Below are 22,939 nucleotides of genomic sequence, written 5' to 3' on the forward strand. Positions count from 1 at the left end.
GTGAGTACCATTAATGAAGGTGAATAGAGTATAAAGTGCTGCGTGCCTGACTGTGCATGTGTGCCTAATCTGTGACTTCATTTATTTGTAAAAACAGCAGTGTCTAAAACAACACTCAACAGTAAATGTCAGGTTCTACTTATTGATAACAAAAATCAAGTATAATACAATTTTAGCGTTAAATTTGTGCAAATGAGGATTGAGTGAAGTAACCGGAAAGGATTGAGACAGGTTATTTGTTACTCCGTGCTTAGGAGGAGTCTCTTGAGATGGCCGAGTCAGAGAAGGCTCTTTATTTTACGTGAATTGAATTGATTTGATAAACCTTTTTATTTTCATTAATTTAATTCTGTTCACTCAGACAACTTGACTCAGAGAGAGGATATCAAGGGAAGATTAAAAATGCTACAAATGATTGTCATTGAAATTTGGGTTTGAATAGGAGATGATGATGACAAATTTAAATGTGTATAGTTGATAATAACCTGTTGCAAAATACATAAACATTAAATAAATGAATTTAAGTGCATGTAATTTAAAATAAAACTTGATTTTAGTTGAATGAAAGAGAGGTTTAATTTTGTATCTGAAAGCTTTGAATGAGTCAAAGAAAGGGTGTTTTGAATGAAAGCACATGTGCGGATGTCAATTTGAAGCACTTAATTTAGTGTGTCAGGGATAATACAGACAACTTTAAATAGGATCTGAAACATGCTCATCTATCAGGTCACAGTCCTTTGGCACCAATATGTATGTATATGCATTGAAGGAACTTTGAATGCATTGGGTACCACAACTCATGCTGCACAACTTGTCAAATGTTGAGATGCGATTGTTGAATGTAGGTTTAATGAATTGTGGCACTGGGTATGATGCTGTTTTACTTGGTAGTGTACCATCTTGTTGCTTCATTTGTCGGCCATCTTAAACACCGTTTTGTTGACATAGGAAGTGTTGAATAATGTATGACAATGTGACTTTGCATCAGGGAATGAACAATGTTGTCGAGTGTCCATTATGTTACACAATTGCTATACCATTTGGATTGAGTAGAAATCCATTGAAATGTAAAGAGATGGAGATAGAGGAGAAAGAGAGTGTTTACAATGCAACAAGTTTAATGTCAAGATAGAAATATATCACCAATAAAAATAGCTCACTAAGCTAAAAAAAGAAAAAAAGTTCCTGAAAACCTAAATGCAGTTTTGTGTCATGTTATTTGTATAATTTTGAATATTAATGAGCTTATTTGCATATTGCATATTATTTGTATTTGTATTTACAAACGTTTGTTATACACACCTTTGTGTGGGGGCCACCTTAAAAAATGAAATTGTTCACAAAAACAAAATATGTGCAGCCTAGATAGATACATGGTGTGAAGAGATCAAATTTATACATTCATCATTCTACCTCTTATAAATGTCAGTAGCAGGATTCAGGGAGGAGGGGGTGCAAATTTGCAAAATCAGCCTATTTTCAATGATTTCAGCCCATTTTAGCCTCTCAACTCTTGGTAATTTGACCATTTTTTCAAAGCCTGGATCCCCTCCTGAATATAATTGAGACACATCATTAATTTAAAGTAATGTAATCAAAGTAGGTCAGTCCACTTGATGGTGGACTATGCAGCAAACGTATGCCATTATTTGATTATCACTTGTTTTCTCCACCGTTTTTAACATTCTGAACCATGAAAAAAGAACACGTTCCTTCCAGTTTATAATTCCCACCTCGTACTCTTCACAACTTTCCACTTGTGCTCCAAAACCATCAGTAAATAGCGCCTTTTTTGCTATGCTAGTTGCCAACAAAATGCACGTCTGCATTTCACAAATGTGCAAAATGCATGCAGCCAAGTCGTGTCCATGGCCATCTGAAAACGTTAAGGGAGGCACGATTGATTCTGCTTTGTTGATCAAATCAACAAACTGATGTGAACATGGCTTAGAAAAACAGCTACTGTTGATTTGCATATTTCGTATGTTCCCGTTGTGCCATATATTCAAACTTTACTGCAAGTGTTATGTCTGCATAATTCTGTGTTGTTAGAAAATATCAGAATATCACATGTACTACTTCTGCCTTCAAGAAATAAGATAAAATACACTTTAGATATCGTCATGAAGACTGTTTTTCTTGTCAGAGTGATAGATGAATTTGATGTGTGTTGCATTTTGCTGGCAATTCAGCCAGGTTTTGCAATTATGTGTCATTGTCTCTTTTGAGGTTACCATTTTATTGTTCTGTTTTGTTACATGATTGTTTCACAAGATAGTTGTAGAGCTTGGTGAGGAACATATGTTACTTGGGACTGGGTCAAAATGGAAGCTTTTAACTATCACTCAGGCGCTGTGTTTAGCGTTAGGTTTGGATATATAATTATATTCCACCCGGATAAAGAAAATATCTAAATATTTAAACTTGCGCTAAAGCTTGTGCCTCCGCCTTTTGTTTTTTAAAATTTCTTTGCAGCAACAACAAATTGTCAGGACTGCTTCTGCTGACCATACAGCACGAAGTAACTACAAGCCAATGCACCCACATAATCCGATTGCACAATCCTGCAAAACTACTTACGCCCAAAAATGTTGGCCGGGCCATGGTAAAACTACTTACGCCCAAAAATGTTGGCCGGGCCATGGTCACACGTGTGGCTTGCTATACCAGTTCTACTTGTTGGCACACGAAGGGTTGGTGGGTCAATTTCTGGGCAGGGAAACCAACTTTTTCTTCATCTTCTTCCTTCCTTCCTTCCTTCCTTCCTTCCTTCCTTCCTTCCTTCCTTCCTTCTGTCCTTCCACTTAAGCAAAGAGAGAGTAAGGTTTAATTAAGTATACAAATCATACAAATAGGCCTCAACTAACCCTAACACTACTACTACTAGACCACACAAAACTATGCAGCACGAAGCAACTGCAAGACCATGCATCTCCGATTACATAATCATGCCAAACTACATAGCACAAAACCTTTAGCCAGGCCACGGTCACACACATGGCTTGCTATACCCCTTCTACTGGTTGGCACCCGAGGTGTCGATGAGTCAATTCCTGGGCAGGGAAAACAACTTTCTCTTCATCTTCTTTACTTCCTTCCTTCCTTTCCTTCCAAAGTCAAAAAGCAGAAAGGGGGGGTTAACAACATGTAACCTTGCCTAGTTGTTACAATTAAATATGAATATTAGGTTACTCCTTTATAATTAGGCCTATCCATGAAATTTAGGGTTAAGATTAGGGTTAGGATTAGCTTAGGCTTTCTTACACGAAATATTACACGAAGGATCGACCGAAGATTACAGCATCTGTATTCTGTGCAATAATACAATGTAAACTGCCTGAAGGCGGTAATATCTAATTTTATTATCTAAAGATTCAGAATATGCATTCAAGTCACACACATGGATACTAATATGTTTGTTGAGATGGGACAATATACATGTATGTAGATTTATAGAGGGACTACTCCAACAATTTATTATATACCTCCAGGAATAAAAGTGTTTTCAAATGGTAATGGAAAACTGGCATTCATAAATGATAATGGTTGTATACAAAAAGTTAATGTCAAAAATTGTGTCCCATCACATCAAAAGCGTGGCAGTTTTGAACAGATGAACAGATTTATAACCAAGTTAAGGGAAGGGTATGAACATTTGGGCAGTATTTATTGTGGGATATTAGAGCACATCAGACATATCAAATTGCATTCTGAATACGAAGAATGTCCTTCTGATATCAAATAATTTTGATTTTTTGAAATTCGCAATGTAATACACATTTTATGGCAAATCATTAAAAATTGATATTTTTGATATTTAACAGTACTCAAGTAAACTTTATAAATCTGATTTATATTTAAAGTGTATGTAGGTGGGATGAAAAGCCGACGATCAATTGAACATTTTGACCTTTCGTATTGAAGATATGGATTTTTTTCCCCAAAACACCAAAAAAAGGTCTTTTTGGGGAAAAAATCCAAATCTTCAATATGAAAGGTCAAAATTTTCAATCGATCATCGGCTTTTCCTCCCAGCTACATACACTTTAAGAATATATCATTAGATTTGTAAAATTTACTTTGAGGACTGTTATATATCAAAAATGTGAAAAATATCAAATTTTAATAATTTGTCATAAAATTTGTATTATATCGTGAATTTCAAAAAATGAAAATTATTTGATATCGGAAAGACATTCTTCGTATTCAGAATGCAATTCGATATGTCTGGTTTGCTCTAATGTCCCACAAAAAAACTGTCGAAACACTTAAAACGCTCATTCCAGATCCCTTAAGGTCAGATGTAGAATGTGACAGTGGTACATATACCTAACATTATGTTTTCTTTATTTTGTTATTCATATATTTTCTTGATTGTCTTCTTTAATTATCTTTAATTGTGAGTTTCCAACAACTGCCTTGATTGAATGTGATCATGTGATAGATCACAAATTATTACTGGATTCTCAAGGTAAAGATCAGAATATCCCCAAACATTATCCAAGAGGGGGTTTGTAGCTCACCGTTTTCTGGCTCAGTTGCTTTACATGCTATCGAGAGAGGTTGCGTCACCCCTTCCACTTTGAGCTCGGTCCAGCCCTTTGGACTGGCCTCCTGCTACGCGCTCGCTAAGTCTGTGTAGGGCGACAGGTCGTGCTTCGTAGTCAGGTCAGTCCAGCTCTTCGGGCTGGCTTCATGCTGCACACACGCTAAGTCCATGAGGGCCACAGCCTGTGGCTAGGGGGTTTGAAGCCGAAGAGGTTATATGTAATAGAGTCTTCTTTGCCATATGTTTGTCTCTTGCTCATGGAGGAAAACATACTTTATCTCTGGACTATTTTGATTCAGGCTTGGCAAGCTTTTGCATGCTTTTGTATGTGATCTGTAGTGCATTTATTCATTATTTGTACTACCTGTGCACACCTTTTAAATATTTTTTTAAAACCTTTGAAAAGATGCCAATAATTGTTTTAAGATATATCCAAACAAAGCATGAGGAACATAATTTTGGTCCCATATATGACAACCCAATGTGATAGATTTTTTCAGTGTTATTTGCATATGTTTGTGGCTGGGCTCTCCTAACCTCTTCAATATTCAAGATTCAATTTATTAATATTATTATATTTTTGTTGCCAAAAGGCCAAATTTAAAATGAGATATAACAATTAGAACCAATATTTAAAATGACAAGTAAAAACACCATCTTATGACGCTAATAAATATGATTACATACAAATTATAGTTAGTAAAAATGATTAAAAGCCTTGGAATATAAAATGACATCAAAAGAAGGTACCAAAGAGAGGTCCTTGGACGTACATATACATGTTGAAGATCTCACTCAGAGAAGGACTTCATTATCAGTAGCCATTTTCCAATGTATGTACTTCCTGGATATTTGCTGCTGTCAGTCAATCAGTGATACACCTTTATTAACCCCCTATATATTCTTAGACCTTTAACATCATAAACGAAAATTGTATCCGTTAACTTCTATTAATAATCGTTGAATGACAAGATACATTGTCTAATCAAGTCAAAATGGATGTAATCAGTTATTACTTTCTTGTGCGTCCAATTATAATAAGGTAGTCATTCATTTGTAGTCAACAATAGATGTCAAAATGTTACATGACGTGTGTATTGTATTGCATATTGACATTACAATATTTTGCTGGATATTAGAAAACTGGTAATGATGTTGACCGGTCAACATTTCCATGCTTAATCAGGGCATTTCCATGCATTTCACAGGAGTTTTTTCATGGCTTACATCTCTGTCGTGTGTCTTTTCCCCCAACCAGTCCCAAGTACAGGGAATTAAAAAAAATAATAATAAAAAAATTCCAAAAAAAAAAACAACCTTTTTCATGCAGTATCTACAATGGATATTAAAATAACATTGACATCCTGGAAATATTGTTTGAAGGAAGGCTTTTACAATATATTCATGTAAAACAAAAGTGAAGGCAGTTATTAAGGCCTGGCAAAGTCGATTTTGAGTTTCCCGTCGCCCGCCCGCACTTCATTTTCGGGCCCGCACTTGAATTCATTATTGCGATTTTCGAAAAATAAAAATAAAATCTTATCATTTTTGCAAAAAAACCGATGAAATCTGTGCATTTTTAGTGGAAAAATCAAATTCAAAACATTGATTTCGCTACCGGCAGTAAACTCATTGCGGCCGGTTGATTGGCGTCTGATAGTGATATCCTAGATCCTGTAGGCCCGGTTCGCAACGTTTTGTAAATATGTTGACGTCGCTGTCCTTTTCCATGTGCGTATCATATACTGGACTGACAGATTAATGCTGTCATGCAGATCAATGATTCTACAGTGCTGTTTGCGAAATCGCACAATGAATAGTGATTGTGCGAATTAAAAAAAAAATATTGATTCTGTTATTTTTGGATTTCTTATCATAAATATCAATCATATATTTTAAAATAGTACTTGGTATCGTTTTACATTAATTTGACTGTACAAAAATGGCAAAATTGATATATTTCAACTCTGCTCTATTGTGACACTGTTGCACGAAATATGCGGTCGAACAAAAATTATTTTTCAATGTCTGATTTTTTATTCTACAGTGCTGTTTGTGACTTTGCACAATATCGTTGTTTGTGGTAATTAAAGAAATATATTAATACTGTTAATTTTATATTTGTTGTCCCGATTGATCAATTATTTATTTTTAAATAGTATTCGACATAGTTTTAAATTAAATATAATATACAAAAAGAGCAAAAAATTATATATTTCAACTCCGTTGTGTTTATGACATTGCTGCAAGAACTATGCGGTATTCAACATCACCAAAACACGTACGCACAGGGTTTTCCCTTTAATTTTGTTGGCGCAAGATTCGATAGTGGAGCTGTAAAAACTTACCAATTCATGAATTGCAATTGTTTCGTATTTTGATTTCAATTTGATGGGACTTTGCTGACGTTTGTATTAAAGATTTGTCATGTACATATCAATTAAGATATGCGACAGTGGTCGTACTGTCATGCAGTGGACGATATCGCATGTCAACGTCAACTGGATAATTTGTACTTAAATCACACAAAATTATAAATAAATAAGAAAAATAATAGTAAAAAGAAAGGAATTGGTATCAATTTTGACCTTGCAGCCTCTTTGCAAGTTTATATCTTTGGTTAAACATCCTTTGAGTGAGTGAGCGGTAAATAACAACGTGTTTTACACTCGCATTTTGTCATATAATGAAAGTCACGAAAATAATGAATAATGAATAATGAAAAAGTTACCTCACTTGTTTTCAAAAATTATGTGACAGGAAACTCAAAATCGATTGTTCGGGGCCTAATCTGCAGTTATTATGCTTCCAATATTTTGTATGCAAATTTGTTGGTCATTGTAAGTAAGGAATGAACTGCTGAGCATATAACCTGTGTGGGATAAATACCAATGCAATGAAACACTATTTCACACTTTTACCATTGGATTGTGTGGTTGGTTCAGAATAGGGAAGTGACACTGGTCGTTACAGGAAACCAAAATTACAGGAAACTGGAATATATTTTGCCCTCGCCCTTGGCCAACTTTGTTCCAAAAAAACACCCATGTATGGCTTTTGGCTAGATTCCATGATCTATATGAACCGGAAGTCTATTACAATAAGCACAAATTAGTTTGGATTATAAATATAAACGTTTGCAAATATAATGTCAAATACCTATTATTCCAAAACAATTGTCATGTTCATTTCTAAGCATTTCAGTTGGCAGTGCCACTACTGCAGATACAGTGCTTTTATGCAACATAATATGTCTCAACTGTTTCTGACCTGAGCCTGGTTTTAGAATCTTTTGTGTCAGGCTAATGGCTCTGGTGTAATAATAATATTAGTATTTGCATTTAGAGTTAACCATTGAGTTCCATACAGAGCATTATGAAGATTGCAACTTTCTAAAATGAAGAAAAATATTTGTGTGAAATATTATTAATAACAATTTTATATATATATAAATATATCTCTTATATGAAGTATGTTATTTACCAGTATAGATAAGTTAGACTTCATAAAAAAAATCAATCTTATTTTCATTGTAAATAATTTGTCTTGACTTTTAAAGTGCTAATTATGTCACTCATCAAAGTCAAGTGAGAGTGTTCAACTAATAAACAAGTTATTTTTATACCGATGAATACATTATTGGCAAAGTATCAAAAGTGATTGATACAATGTATATTTGTACCCCTATGTTGATTTGATAATTTGCACTCTTGTATTTAATATTATTGAGTAATTTGAAGAATCAACTCAATTTTTTTGATCACAAAGTTAATAGTATTAGTAATATCTTGAACTACACTATGTGCAATAACTCAACCCAAATAAAACACCTGTAGTATGTGTAGGTATAATTAAGTACAATACATTTTCTTGAAAAACAGAGACCTTCATCTGTCAATTCAACATTCGTTTTTTATTACAATAACTGAATTAGTATGAATTTTGAATGCAAGTGAGGAGCAATATTTGTGTATGTGTCTGTAATAAATTTTAAAGGCAACTGATTTGTTTTGATAAATTTTGTAATTAGTTTCAAACCGAAACCCATGTTATTTCATGTATAGTGATATACAATGTAATGCATATGTAGTTATCTGCTTTGAAGTTTGGACAGTGATTATTTTATTATCTTTGGCTAGAAATGTCGTCTGTAAACAGGATGTGTAGTTTCTATGCGCAATAGAACCTATCATAAACTTCCTATAAATAGGTAATTATACACAAATTCAACATAAACAATGGTACATTAATGACATTATGTCTGCAAAGGATGGTTAGTGAATGTTTAATTCCAACTTATATTTGTATCAAATGTTCTTTGGTATTAAAATTAATTTCTTTTAAAATTATACAATTTTGTTTGTTTCTTGCAGATTATACTAAAGTGCAGTCTTGAAGAAAAGCTGTTTGAGAGGTGAGTTTTCCTATTGCTTTACATCATGACCATCTTTTTTTATGAGGATGGACTAATTGCATTACCATGTTCAACCTAATTAGTGTGGAAATCTGTGATGCTCATCCAAAACATCACTTTAGGTGATATCAGTTTTAGGGTTAGGTTAACTTGAATCCTATCCCTAACTGTAACTCTGATATGTGTGATATCACTTGAGGTGATGATTTTGTATTTGTATTTCCATGTCTGCAATTTTAAAGCCTAAACTTGAATTATATGTTAAAGCAACCCCTTTCAATGCACTTTTGGCATGAAAAGGTTAGTTGAATCACGGCCAAATCATCTCAGCATAGAGTTACAAATTGTGCAATAGCTGTGACATTTGTTTCATGGCTATTTTCTTGCTTGAACAACAACATTGGACAAATACGGTATTCATGTGTGTGTCGGTGCCTTGGTGTTTGCCTGCAAACAAGGATGTACATGACACTTTTCACATTTAAACCGTGGACCTACCAGCAAACTGGCACTGATTTCGGTTCGCTGATGTCTGCAGTAAGTCGCAATTGTATACCAAATGCATTTGAGGGATACAACCTTGATTTGGCATTAGAAATAGGGGCTGCAGTTGCTGGGCATATTGCGTATTTTTGTCCTAGGTTATGTCGAAAAAAACTTGCATGATTCAGATGGCCTCATTTGGATAGCAATATCCAAAGTGTGAGATTGCAGGCACACACGGATAGGGGCGTTTGTTTTCACTTACGAACGTGGACTTTGAGTCCACACTTATGTAGTGAAAATCCACACATAGCGAACTGTGTACGTCCACGGACAGCAGCAGGGGGTGCTAAACAGCATAACTTTGCATATGGTGTAGGGTCCATGGTTAGTGCCAGGACAGCCAGGTCCATGGTTAGTGGTGAAATATCACAGAAGTCCACGTTTGGATTATGATGATGTCTGTGTGTGTGGGTCCACGGTTGCACTGTTAACAACCACACACACAATACGGGTCCACGGTTGTTGGTGAAAACATGTAGGGTATGTGTGGGTGGGGGAGGGGGTAACCAACCTCAAATGAGGACCCAATGAAACTGTTTTCAATCTGGGACACACAGCATTCAGGAAGTTCGGACTGTTTAGGTAAGACGACTATTCATCTATCTTGGCACCATATCCATTCATCTATTTTGGCACCATATCTAAGAGAATGTTGGCTCCACAAATGTAGTATGGCCATGTATCATCGGCAGAGTGCAACACTATCGTAAGTGCAGCAGAATGCAATAGCTGCCATTTGCAACATTTCAATAAATGTACTTACTTTTAACCAATAACACTAGAAAAAACACCCAACTACATGTAAAGGTTATATCCTGGGGTTAGCTTAGTGGCCATCGGGATAGTATACAGAACATCAACACTTTACAATGAGCATGATGTGGGATTGTGCTGCAAACAATATGCGATTTACAAAAGGCAGCTATTACATTCTACTGCACTTACGATAGTGTTGCACTCTGCCGAGACGATATGTCAATCCTGAGCTGTTCTATAGAAGGTGTGTTAGGAGATGAGACTAACATACAATTTATTTTTAGACCTGCTCATTCAACCTGTGAAAGTTCTAATATGATAAGTGCTTTTGTTATGATTTGAGAAAGAAAAATAAGCATCTTATATTCTGGTATGTTCTATAGAAGTTGCATCAGGAGATGAGTCTAGGTTCAATTTATTTAAGACCTGCTCACTCAACCTGTGGAATTTTCAATATGATAAGTGCTTTTGTTATGATTTGAGAAAGAAAGAAAAATAAGTATCTTAAATGTTCCATAGAACCAAAATCCCTATTTTGTTGCTGGTGAGAAATGCCCACCTATATTAATATTTGTGATGCAGACAATACAATACACCATCAGAGTGAGTTCAGGGTTGCCAAAAGATTTGAGCCCGAATCGCGGGTTAAATAATCAAAAAGTCGCCCAATTTTTCTCTTTACCATTGGTTTCTATGGGGAAGGAAACTATCGGAAATCGTGGGAGACAATGTTGAAAAGTCGCCCAAATTTTTTCTTAACCATTGGTTTCTATGGGACAGGAAATTGTCAAAAGTCGCCCAATTGGGCTACCAAATCGCGGGTTTGGCAACCCTGAGTGAGTTCACCAATACTATTCCCTGAAATCAGCCTGATCACAAATAGCTATAAATAGTGCAATGTGCCTGCATGGATTTCATGATTCGTAATAAGTGATTGACAGTTGAGTTATAACGGCTCGTATAGGATTGCAGATGTACCATGCTTTACCGTTGTAAACATGCATTTTCGGCATATTTTCTGACATTTGAGTCACAAAAATCAAAGACTTATAACAAGTCTAAGCATTCAAAATCTTGATTATATGTCGAAATTTTGCCCCAATTTTCACTTTTTTGTGTTACTTTAATTAAGTGATTGGTTATAAGAATGAAACATTTCTTTTCCAAAATTCAGTATGCATAAATTGAAATTAGACTTCATACAAGTCTAATACTTGATTGTCACAACAGGTGAAAAACACCCTAAAGATGCATGTTTTTGGCCATTAATTCATAAATGTGGCCAAATAATGAAATTAAACTTTTACTACCAGTTAGAACTAAATGAATGATTAGGATTGAGCTATGTTTCATTTGGAAGAAGTTGATAATATTTTTTTAATCCCCAAAAAATAGTGCTGTACTGGGCTGGGGAGTAGATGAAAACATTTACAATGGTTTCAATGCTGTGGATGTAACAACACAGACTGCATAGAAATGATCAAGTCCAACTGGCAGCGTGCAAGTACAATGAGTGGAAATCAATCCAAAGATAATGGCCAAAACAAGGATGGTACACTTCTCTTGTTTCCTATTGTAACGCAATCAGAAACATTGGCGTAGCCAGTGGGGGGGCAAACAAGCCCCTGCTCGTCATGACCATTGGTTCATGTAAGGGTGTCGGTAGACGGACAGTGTTGGTGAAAATAAAAATAGAGACTATTTTTCACCCAGGGTGACGGCCAAAAGGGGAGAATTGTAAACAAATGAATAACAATTGTGACTTGTATAAAAAATTTTTTGTTTTTCTGTTTGTACTGCCTTTTTTTTTTTTTTTTTTTTTGCTCTTCACTTTTTCAAACCATGCAACAAAATTTTGGGTCAACAAATCACAACTTCTGTCGGCACAAAATATTTCCGTCGGTACATTTACAAGTTTGTGCCCCGGTTCCAAAATCCTGGCTGCACCACTGATCAGAAATTTACAGTAATAAACAATTGATTCGATTTTGATGTCAGTTTCATCAAGATGTAACATTTATGCATACCATAGTGATGTTTACAAGTTGCAAGTTTACTATGGTCAACATCCAACTCATTGTCTCGAGACATCAGGAAAACACAACACCAAAGCAATGATTAGACTCCGCATTGCCCTCCCGATCATGGGGACCATTTATTAAGCTATTTATGACCATTCAACAATTTTACATTCATATACATAAATATAATTGAGATAAATAATGATAAATAATGATAGATTTCATAATATAATAATAATATAATAATCATAGCACTTTCATAGCAGTTAAGACATAATATAAATAGTTATTTATCTTCCAATAAATATTATTAATAACACAATACAAGAATTATTGGGAAAATGTGTACAACAAGCCAACCATATAGGCTGGACATGCAAGAATTGACTTCTGTATCACATTTAACCAAATTTCATCTTAAGCAAATACAGATACCTCTTTGGATCAAACAGAGGATTGAATTGGAAAACAATATTTATAACGCAATTATTAAATAAACAGAAATCTCCAAAAGAAGAAACAATGCCAACTCTATCAATGAATTAAATCTTTAAATCCCTATATAAGCTGGTAATTATTGAAAAGTCAGCCAAAATTTACTATAAAAATATATTAATAATGAAATAATCCACTGACAAAAACAATCAAGCCAAAAAGATACTTCAAATAAGCATAAATTACTCTACATAAAGCGTAGTAGAAAGTGGAGACAATCTACAGACAAGTTTCATCAGGTATTGACGAGACTCCATACAAAGCGTAGTAGAAAGTGGAGACAATCTACAGACAAGTTTCATCAGGTATTGACGAGACTCCATACAAAGCGCAGTAGAAAGTGGAGACAATCTACAGACGAGATTCTTCAGGATTTGAAGAAAATCCATAAAAGGCATACATTTCCCTTTAAAAGCGTAGTAGAAAGTGGAGACAATCTACAGACAAGTTTCATCAGGTATTGACGAGACTCCATACAAAGCGTAGTAGAAAGTGGAGACAATCTACAGACGAGTCTCATCAGGTATTGACGAGACTCCATACAAAGCGTAGTAGAAAGTGGAGACAATCTACAGACAAGTTTCATCAGGTATTGACGAGACTCCATACAAAGCGTAGTAGAAAGTGGAGACAATCTACAGACGAGTCTCATCAGGTATTGACGAGACTCCATACAAAGCGTAGTAGAAAGTGGAGACAATCTACAGACAAGTTTCATCAGGTATTGACGAGACTCCATACAAAGCGTAGTAGAAAGTGGAGACAATCTACAGACAAGTTTCATCAGGTATTGACGAGACTCCATACAAAGCATTCATAAAGCCATCACAAAGCGTAGTAGAAAGTGGAGACAATCTACAGACGAGATTCTTCAGGATTTGAAGAAAATCCATAAAAGCATACATTCCCTTTAAAAGCGTAGTAGAAAGTGGAGACAATCTACAGACAAGTTTCATCAGGTATTGACGAGACTCCAAACAAAGCGTAGTAGAAAGTGGAGACAATCTACAGACGAGTCTCATCAGGTATTGACGAGACTCCATACAAAGCGTAGTAGAAAGTGGAGACAATCTACAGACAAGTTTCATCAGGTATTGACGAGACTCCATACAAAGCGTAGTAGAAAGTGGAGACAATCTACAGACAAGTTTCATCAGGTATTGACGAGACTCCATACAAAGCATTCATAAAGCCATCACAAAGCGTAGTAGAAAGTGGAGACAATCTACTAACAAGATTCTTCAGGATTTGAAGAAACTCCATACAAAGCATTTATTAAGCCAACACAAAGCGTAGTAGAAAGTGGAGACAATCTACAGACGAGATTCTTCAGGATTTGAAGAACTCCATACAAAGCATTCATAAAGCCATCACAAAGCGTAGTAGAAAGTGGAGACAATCTACTGACGAGATTCTTCAGGATTTGAAGAAAACTCCAGACAAAGCGGAGAGTAGCATAATTTGACATACTTTTATTGAAGCATCTTGGACAAATGAGATAACTGAATTACCCTTCCAGCTACTGGGAGGGTGGGTGGGATTTTTTGTTTCAGCATGATCGGAGGAGCAAATGCAAGTGGCTTACTAAGAAAGGTGTGAACACAACAAAAGAAATGGAATTAAAGCAGAGACCTGATTGGCTGCACCCCACTAAAGTGCCATCTGAATGGCCAAGAATCTGGGATTGTTGCTATAACAACACAACAACTCCTACATCATTCCAATACCATGACCCAAATCAATATCATAAACTTTCAAGAGGACTTGATATAGCTCAAGTGGAACTGATAGGATAATTGTCCAGACTTGGCTGCACATGAATGCTCAAGTTTCCTGATGCTGAGACAATCTGGTTTTTAAAAGATTTTCAACTTTGAAAAACGCCATTGTCTCGAGACATCAGGAAAACACAACACCAAAGCAATGATTAGACTCGCATTGCCCTCCGATCATGGGGACCATTTATTAAGCTATTTATGACCATTCAACAATTTTACATTCATATACATAAATATAATTGAGATAAATAATGATAAATAATGATAGATTTCATAATATAATAATAATATAATAATCATAGCACTTTCATAGCAGTTAAGACATAATATAAATAGTTATTTATCTTCCAATAAATATTATTAATAACACAATACAAGAATTATTGGGAAAATGTGTACAACAAGCCAACCATATAGGCTGGACATGCAAGAATTGACTTCTGTATCACATTTAACCAAATTTCATCTTAAGCAAATACAGATACCTCTTTGGATCAAACAGAGGATTGAATTGGAAAACAATATTTATAACGCAATTATTAAATAAACAGAAATCTCCAAAAGAAGAAACAATGCCATACAAGTTTCTCAATGGAGAAACTTGCATAATTCCCCCCCCTCCCCCCTCCCCCCAAAAAGCAATTTAACAAAGGTGGAAAACAAAAGAACGGGATGCACCAAAATGCATCAAAAAAACCCTGAACCAATTCAATCCCTCTGATGACAACGGAAGGCTATCAACTCTTAATTTACTGTTAGTGTCCACCAATAATTGTAGTGAAGAATCACCTAGGCATTGGGGTAGGCCCCAAGACCAGACAAATATTGGTTTACTCATTCTGCGGTTTTCTTAACAAAAATCTATTGAACACCAGTGCGAAACAATATAATAGATATAGACCAAAGTATGAACAATGGTTTATTTAAAATAAAATAATTAAGACATGCATGTAAGCTATTGGCAAACATGAATATATAGACTTATTATCGATTATAATCTCAAAAAGCCAGGCAAAACAAGAAAACACAGAAAATTCACTGGTGCACCCTAATAATATAGACACAAAGATTATTGAATCAAAAGACAATAATTTTCGGATGCTTATCATCAAACTCTATGTTCTGAAACAAATAATCGGGAGCCCATGCATAGCATAAAGGAATATACATGTATCGGTTTAACATTACTTGTTCTTTAAATATTTTACCTCTATCAATATGTCTATTATACACAAAATATGTATAAAATTTTTTGGTCCAGCATGATCGGAGGAGCAAATGCAAGTGGCTTACTAAGAAAGGTGTGAACACAACAAAAGAAATGGAATTAAAGCAGAGACCTGATTGGCTGCACCCCACTAAAGTGCCATCTGAATGGCCAAGAATCTGGGATTGTTGCTATAACAACACAACAACTCCTACATCATTCCAATACCATGACCCAAATCAATATCATAAACTTTCAAGAGGACTTGATATAGCTCAAGTGGAACTGATAGGATAATTGTCCAGACTTGGCTGCACATGAATGCCCAAGTTTCCCTGATGCTGAGACAATCTGGTTTTTAAAAGATTTTCAACTTTGAAAAACGTCATTGTGTGTTATCTCATCACATTTAATTATAGCAAAAAGTGACTCGGAGACCTAGTAGGATGTTTGTTGGTGTCGTCAAACTTCTTTTTTAAGTTGGCAATAGGAAGACAGCAGTGCACGGTTTCCCATTTGTGTTGTATTTGTATATTTATTATTATAAATAGATAGCTACAGTTTCATACAGATCATTGCACTTAACAAAAACAAAGACCTATCTTATATGTTTATGCATTACATAACGTGCAAGCATGACACATCCTGGTACTATCCAGAGAAAACGGAAGACCTGGTATCAGTTCAGTACTGTTTGTGCTATTGAATAGCGATAGATGAAATAGAATTCATGTTCTGAATTATGTCAAAGGATTTTTAAACTACTCCTCAAGAAGTGGATGTTTACATTCAGCATATGGGTATGCATCACTATTTTGGTATCCATGCATGACAACCCAGTATGGCTGATTTCTCATAAGCCGTGTTCAGGCGGGCTTATGGGTAAGTTCGTGTTAAGCTAACACGAAGCTACCTCTGAGGTAGCTTCGTGTTAGCGTCTGAACAAGTATCGTGTTAACTACCTCGAAGCTTAACACAGAAGATTTACCACAGAGAAATCTCTGTGGTAGCGCGCTACACGAAGCGATCGTTTCGTGTTAGTGCCCGTATGAACAAGATTCTGGGGTAAGCTTGACCTTATGGATACAACACTTACAATTTCGCAGTATTTTCAATTTCTTTAACATAAATTCACAATAATTTATCTCCGTTTCTCACCGAGAATGAAAGAAGCACTACAAAAAACGAAAAAGAAAAAAACCTAACAAAACAAAACATTAAACTGGTCAAAAGAAGAAACGGAAGAGCTGATGTGTCTTGAAAGACAAAGAAATTGAGTGGAGAAGAAAATAACAGCTAAAAAAGACGTGTAGGACATAATAAAAACTAAGAGACATCGGCTTCCACAGTGTACTTGCAGTATAGCAAACGGCCCTAAAACTTTCAGGAAATTCCTATATTTACCACGAAGTAAAGACCGAGCCGTGCAGCTAACCCAGAGTGCTTAGAGTTAAAGACCACGAGGAAGGACCGTGTGGACAAGTGTCCGTGTTAAGTCATGACCTTGCACTACCTCCGTATTACGGTAACACAGAGGTAAGCTCCCGTGTGATCATGCCTATAGTGTTAAGGTGGATTCAGACTCCACATGCTATTAAAACTGAAATCTGAGCCAGGTTTTTACAAGCTCTCCAATGAAAGTTATCATCACGTGGTGGAATTTTCATCCACGATGAGAGTTGAATTTTGTTCAACTTTTTCACATCGTGCTGTGATATCCTAGCCGTGCACACTTGTGATTGGCTGCTGGAAAATCAAGATCAACAGAATGACCATAAAAGGAAATTGCAGACCCCACATGCTTTTAAAACATCGTAGTATTGCGCGATGAAATTGTGTGATGCTGCGATGTTTTAAAAGCATTGCAGCATCACATTTTGGTGCTGTGATGTGGAGTCTGAATGGAACTTTAGATTGGACTATATGTTTTCTGAGCTCTCCCAGTTTGAACTTCTGTGATTTCATAGTGGTTAACAATACAAATATTGATATCTATTAAGGAACTGTTGCAGCATATTGTTGCTCATTGAATTGGCCATATTATGAAAAACATATCAGCAAATTTAGGATTGATATATTTTGGACAAATAAATCATGGAGTGATTGAAATCTGACTATGATATACATGATACATTTATAATGCTTAAAAACACTAGCAATTTATAGATTTGTGAGACTGCACATGAACTACATTATAAGTAAACATCTACCAAAAAGTAATTACCCCCCCCCTTATTATGAGATAATAACTCAAAATCTATGCATCAAAATTTAAAATTTAAATACATTGTAGCAACAGGAAACATAGTTTTGTTTTGCAAATTTTGAGCCCAAAATTTGTCGCCATGGTGACCATTTGAAGACAAAGGCGGTATCAAAATTAACAGAATTAACCCAGGTTTGTGTTGGCTATTTCAGTTTTTAAATTTGATGCATAGATTTTGAGTTTTATATCGTATAAATAAAGGGGGTAATTACTTTTTGGTAGGCATTTACATTTTCGGTGTGCTTTTGCAGCAATTGATTGGAGGCCTATGTTGCCATTAAAAGTACAGGATGAAATGAAGCGAGAGTGTAGCAGAGCAAAGACCTTTTTTTTTATTGATGTAGTGCTGCTTCAGGTTGGCTGCAATTTTCTCCTCAAGCCAACTTACCGGCTAGCCAACCACATGCAGGAATGACATTTTGTAGACTTGAAAGTTGAAAGGTTCTGTGTCAGATTCCAGGGTAGGATTTTTAGGTGCTTAGGATATCAAGTAAACAGCCTGTCATTAGCTTTAAATCTCAAGGATTGTATAATTTGTACTTTTGTACAGAGAAATTCTACCCATCTTTTGAACCAGGGGTTCAAGTACCATATTATTTTGTAAGTGGCACTCTTGCTCTTGCCAACCTCCCAATGTTTGAATTCTTACATGTACACATTTGATTCATGTCTTTCTTTCTCTGGTATAATAGTGTGTGCATGCAGTATTAAACTTGCAATTATGACTGCATGAATAGACAGTTCATGTTGTTTGTTTGTTTTTAAAATGGTCGCTCTGTGTGGAGACACACTTGAGTTCTGATGGGACAGGGTTCAAGTGTTTACCATGCGATGTACTTGCAATTTCATACAGAGCAAGAGCACAACTATTTCAAAGGTATAACAATCAGCGACAGTAACAACAGTAGCAGCAGAAACAATAGGCATTGATAACAGCATTGATAACTATAACAACAACATGACCCTAATATGACTTTTTCAGAAGTTGAATGTGATGTATTTGTATTAGTAGAAATGTATAAACAAAATAACAAATTCACTTCCTGACCCTGTCTAGGTGTCGAAGTCCACCTTTTAATTTAAACTACTAGTATCCCTTTACCCTGTCTAGGTGCAGAAGTCCACCTTTTAATTGAAACTACTAATGACCCTTTAACTCTCTCTAGGTGTAGAAGTACACATTTTAATTGGAACTACTTGTGTCCCTTTACTCTGTCTATGTGTAGAAGTCCACCTTTAAAATTGAAAAGTACTAATGTCCCTTTAACTCTGTCTAGGTGTAGAAGCCCGGGGGGGGGGGGGGGGTACTCAAGTTTGATTTTGGTAGGTGTAGAAGTCCACCTTTTGATTGAAACTACTCTTGTGCCTTTAATTCTGTCTAGGTGTAGAAGTCCACCTTTTGATTGGAACTACTCTTGTGCCTTTAATTCTGTCTAGGTGTAGAAAAGTGTAGGAGGAAAATCAAAATGTCACAGGCAGGTTGCTACAAAACATAACAAGCAAACAGCCAAAATGAAAATATATGGATCATATTAAAATTAGCTTGTGCACCCACTTTGTGGTGTGTGAAAAATTCCTCAGTATGAATTGTGTACATGGAGAAATAGCCAAGTGTGTGATGATTCAATAATTGTATTAAAGGCTAGAGAGAATACCTGGTACGGTTTGCAATCAAATTGTCAAGCCTGTTTTTAGAATATGACCAGCTATACAGCTTGAAACTAGCGACAACAACAACACAATTTGCTCTTGTTACTTTGTGCTGTAGTCAAGCAGTACACGAGATTGTTCTCTTGATATAAAGAAAACCTGATTCCTCCGTGTCTTTGACGGAATCAACTCTGCAATCAAACTTTCATGACTGGCCATTGCTGATAACATGACAACTCCCTTGTTGAATATACGTATAGATTAAGACCGGATGGTCAAAAACGACTGCTACCGTACGCTGTTATTTTTTTTCCTTTTTCTTCTTTTTTTCCTTACACAATAAATGCACTTGGTTGAATCAGCGCATACTTGAGTACTCAAGTTGACAGTGGCTCTCCAGGATGACTCCCAGGAATGACAGCAGGTCATTGGGGGAAAGCTTAACGCTTTAATGCGTTGTGTTTATCTAAGACTTTGTACATTTGCGTAGTTATCAATTGAATGTTTAATGCATTTTTGTATTTATGATGAACATATTTGTGTTGTGAAGCTGTCTGATTGCGGCGTTTGGGTGTTTATTCTGTCCGTGCATGCATGTTGGAAGTGGCAGGTTAGCCCTTAATGTATACCTGTGCAATTATATAGTAAATGAGCGGGATGTGGGTGATTGTCACATTGATTTATAAATGCATCTAATGCTTTATAATGATTAAAAATACAAGTTGGAAACTGACAAGAGAGTGTTTCTTTGTAATAAAATCATTTTGGTTTGTTATTGACAGTGACTTGCATTTTGCCTGAACAATTGTTTCAACAGGGTTTAATTTAATATTGTAGTTTCAAGTCCGCAGTAATGACACCAGACACAAATGACATGCTGCATTAAGGGGGGACTACACCCCTGGCCAAATTTTTGCCTATTTTTGCATTTTTTCAAAATTATAGCGATTAGTGACAAGTAAGATATGTATATTATAGGGCAAGGACTACAACTACTGTACTGAAAATTCAGCAACTCAAAGCAAGTAGTTATTGATTTATTGATCAAATATTGGTTTTCCTCATTTTTGACTGTAACTCCATATCTGTGGTCTGTGCTGAAATAAAATTTCCAGTGCAGTAGTTGTAGTCCTTGCCCCTATAATATACATATCTTACTTGTCCCCAATGCGCTATAATTTGAATGAAAAAAGCAAAAATAAGCACAAATCTGCGCAGGGGTGTAGTACCCCCTTAATGGGGAAAATACGAAAAATTCAATTATTCTGTAGGAACATATTATTTGAATAATTTTGTGATGTCCTTGGTCGAGGTATCATACACATTTCTATCCCAAACCCATATTTTGTTAGGCAATTCAGTGGGTGTTGTGTGAATTTATAATTCTATAACCTATAAAGTTGGCTGCTTTTGCTGAGGGGAAATTTTTGTAATACAAAATTAATTCACATTTTTTACAGTAAACATGACTAACAAAATAATTTTCTGTATAATTTATTCTTTTGACTCTGAAAACATCACTGTAAATTCATGTAGATTATATTTTTATGGCAGAACTATAAAAAAATGTTGGTGAGTCATCAAAAAGTTGGATTTTTGAGACAAAAACAAATCCCAGCATAAGCCATTTAATTCCACTTAATACTTCGACTTTGAAAGAATTTACATAGATACATGCAAACTTATTTTGATTTCATATTTTTGCCAATCTCTGACCTTTAAAGACATAGCACTATAGCATGCGAGAGATTCTCAGGTAGGTTGCTAAACCTGTTGAAAAGCTAGGAGTGATTTGTAGAAGGGATTTCATCTAAGCTGAGAAGAGAATATCATTTGGCTTGGCTGCATGTCTATCTGTGTGATGCATAGACTAGTTGGCTGGCTATCAGGTGCTCCAACCCAGACAATCAACTCATATCTAATGTTGGCTGAATCTATCTTGGACCATCAGGTAATGGAACATATGCTGATTTTTTAAAACTAAATTTGCATTTATTACATAAAAATATGAGTCACAATAATTCATGTGCCCTCACTATTTTTTTACGACTTTTGTGACACAATTTTATGGAAATAAGTTGATGAAAAGCAGTTAATTGTGAGTCTGAAATAGAAAGGCATACACATATTTTATAAAATTGAAAATGTAGATAAACGGTATTCATTATATTATATATTATGCTAATAGATCTACAATGATGAAATAAGTAAATAGCAACAAAGTTAAATTTAATTACATGAGACACAAGGCAAACATATAACATGCTATAAAAGCAACTGATTGAATTACATGAATCCTGCTTGTATATGATGGAAGAATATAGGAGTTTAAAGGGGTACTACACCCCTGCCCAATTTTGTGCCGATTTTTGCATTTTGCTCAAAAATTATAGCGCATTGGGGACAAGTAAGATATGTATATTACGGGGGCAAGGACTACAACTACTGGACTAGAAATTTTATTTCACCACAGACAACAGTTGTGGAGTTACAGTCAAAAATGAGGGAAAACCAATATTTGATCAATAAACAATAACTACTTGCTTTGAGTTGCTGAATTTTCAGTACAGTAGTTGTAGTCCTTGCCCCTATAATATAGGCCTACATATCTTACCTGTCACCTATGTGCTATAATTTTGAGAAAAATGCAAAAATAGGCACAAAATTAGCCAAGGGTGTATAGTACCACCTTAAAGAAAAAATAATTCTATTAAAGAACAATGGCCTTTCTTTGCATTTACACCAAATTGCATTTGCCAATATTGGAGATGTGCCATCCACAGATGATATGTACAATAGATATTATTATGCTTGAAAGTTGAGATGTTATTTTTTAATATCAAAGCATTTTCCCAATGGTTTGTATAAGAGGAAATCACAGGTGACCGTAAACAAGCATGTTGAACTTTCTTCAAAAACATATTTGGTTGTAATCTTTCTAATGGCAGCAGGGTTGATGATAGAAAAACAAGAACAGAGACATGGCAAAAATATGACGTCCCGATATATGTATATGCACAGCTGCATTAAGCCATCAGCTCCCATCAAGTGTGCACTGATCACCCAAATGTAGCATTTGTAAGGAGATACTGCATTGATTTTTTTAAGTTATCATATTTTTTTACAAATAGCCACCAGCACTTGTTGTTTGGAACACATCTCTCTTCATATATGACCACATAAAGTTATTTTTTGTTCTTGTCTGCCAGATTTTCATGAATTGATAAATTTTTTCATGAAGGGTGGGATTTTTTTTG

General features: G+C 35.4%; 1 protein-coding gene across 1 annotated transcript in view; it reads left to right on the forward strand.

Annotated features, from left to right (window-relative positions):
• The window catches only part of LOC140147205 (plexin-A2-like), a 141,143-nt gene that overhangs the window by 25,831 nt on the left and 92,373 nt on the right, over positions 1–22,939 (forward strand). Inside the window, exon 2 of the mRNA XM_072168985.1 lies at positions 8,923–8,963. The gene's annotated coding sequence lies outside the window, so the exon portion shown is untranslated. The remainder of the gene's footprint in view (positions 1–8,922; positions 8,964–22,939) is intronic.

The sequence above is a fragment of the Amphiura filiformis genome, chromosome 3, assembly GCF_039555335.1.
Source record: "Amphiura filiformis chromosome 3, Afil_fr2py, whole genome shotgun sequence".
Taxonomy (NCBI): Eukaryota; Metazoa; Echinodermata; class Ophiuroidea; order Amphilepidida; family Amphiuridae; genus Amphiura; species Amphiura filiformis.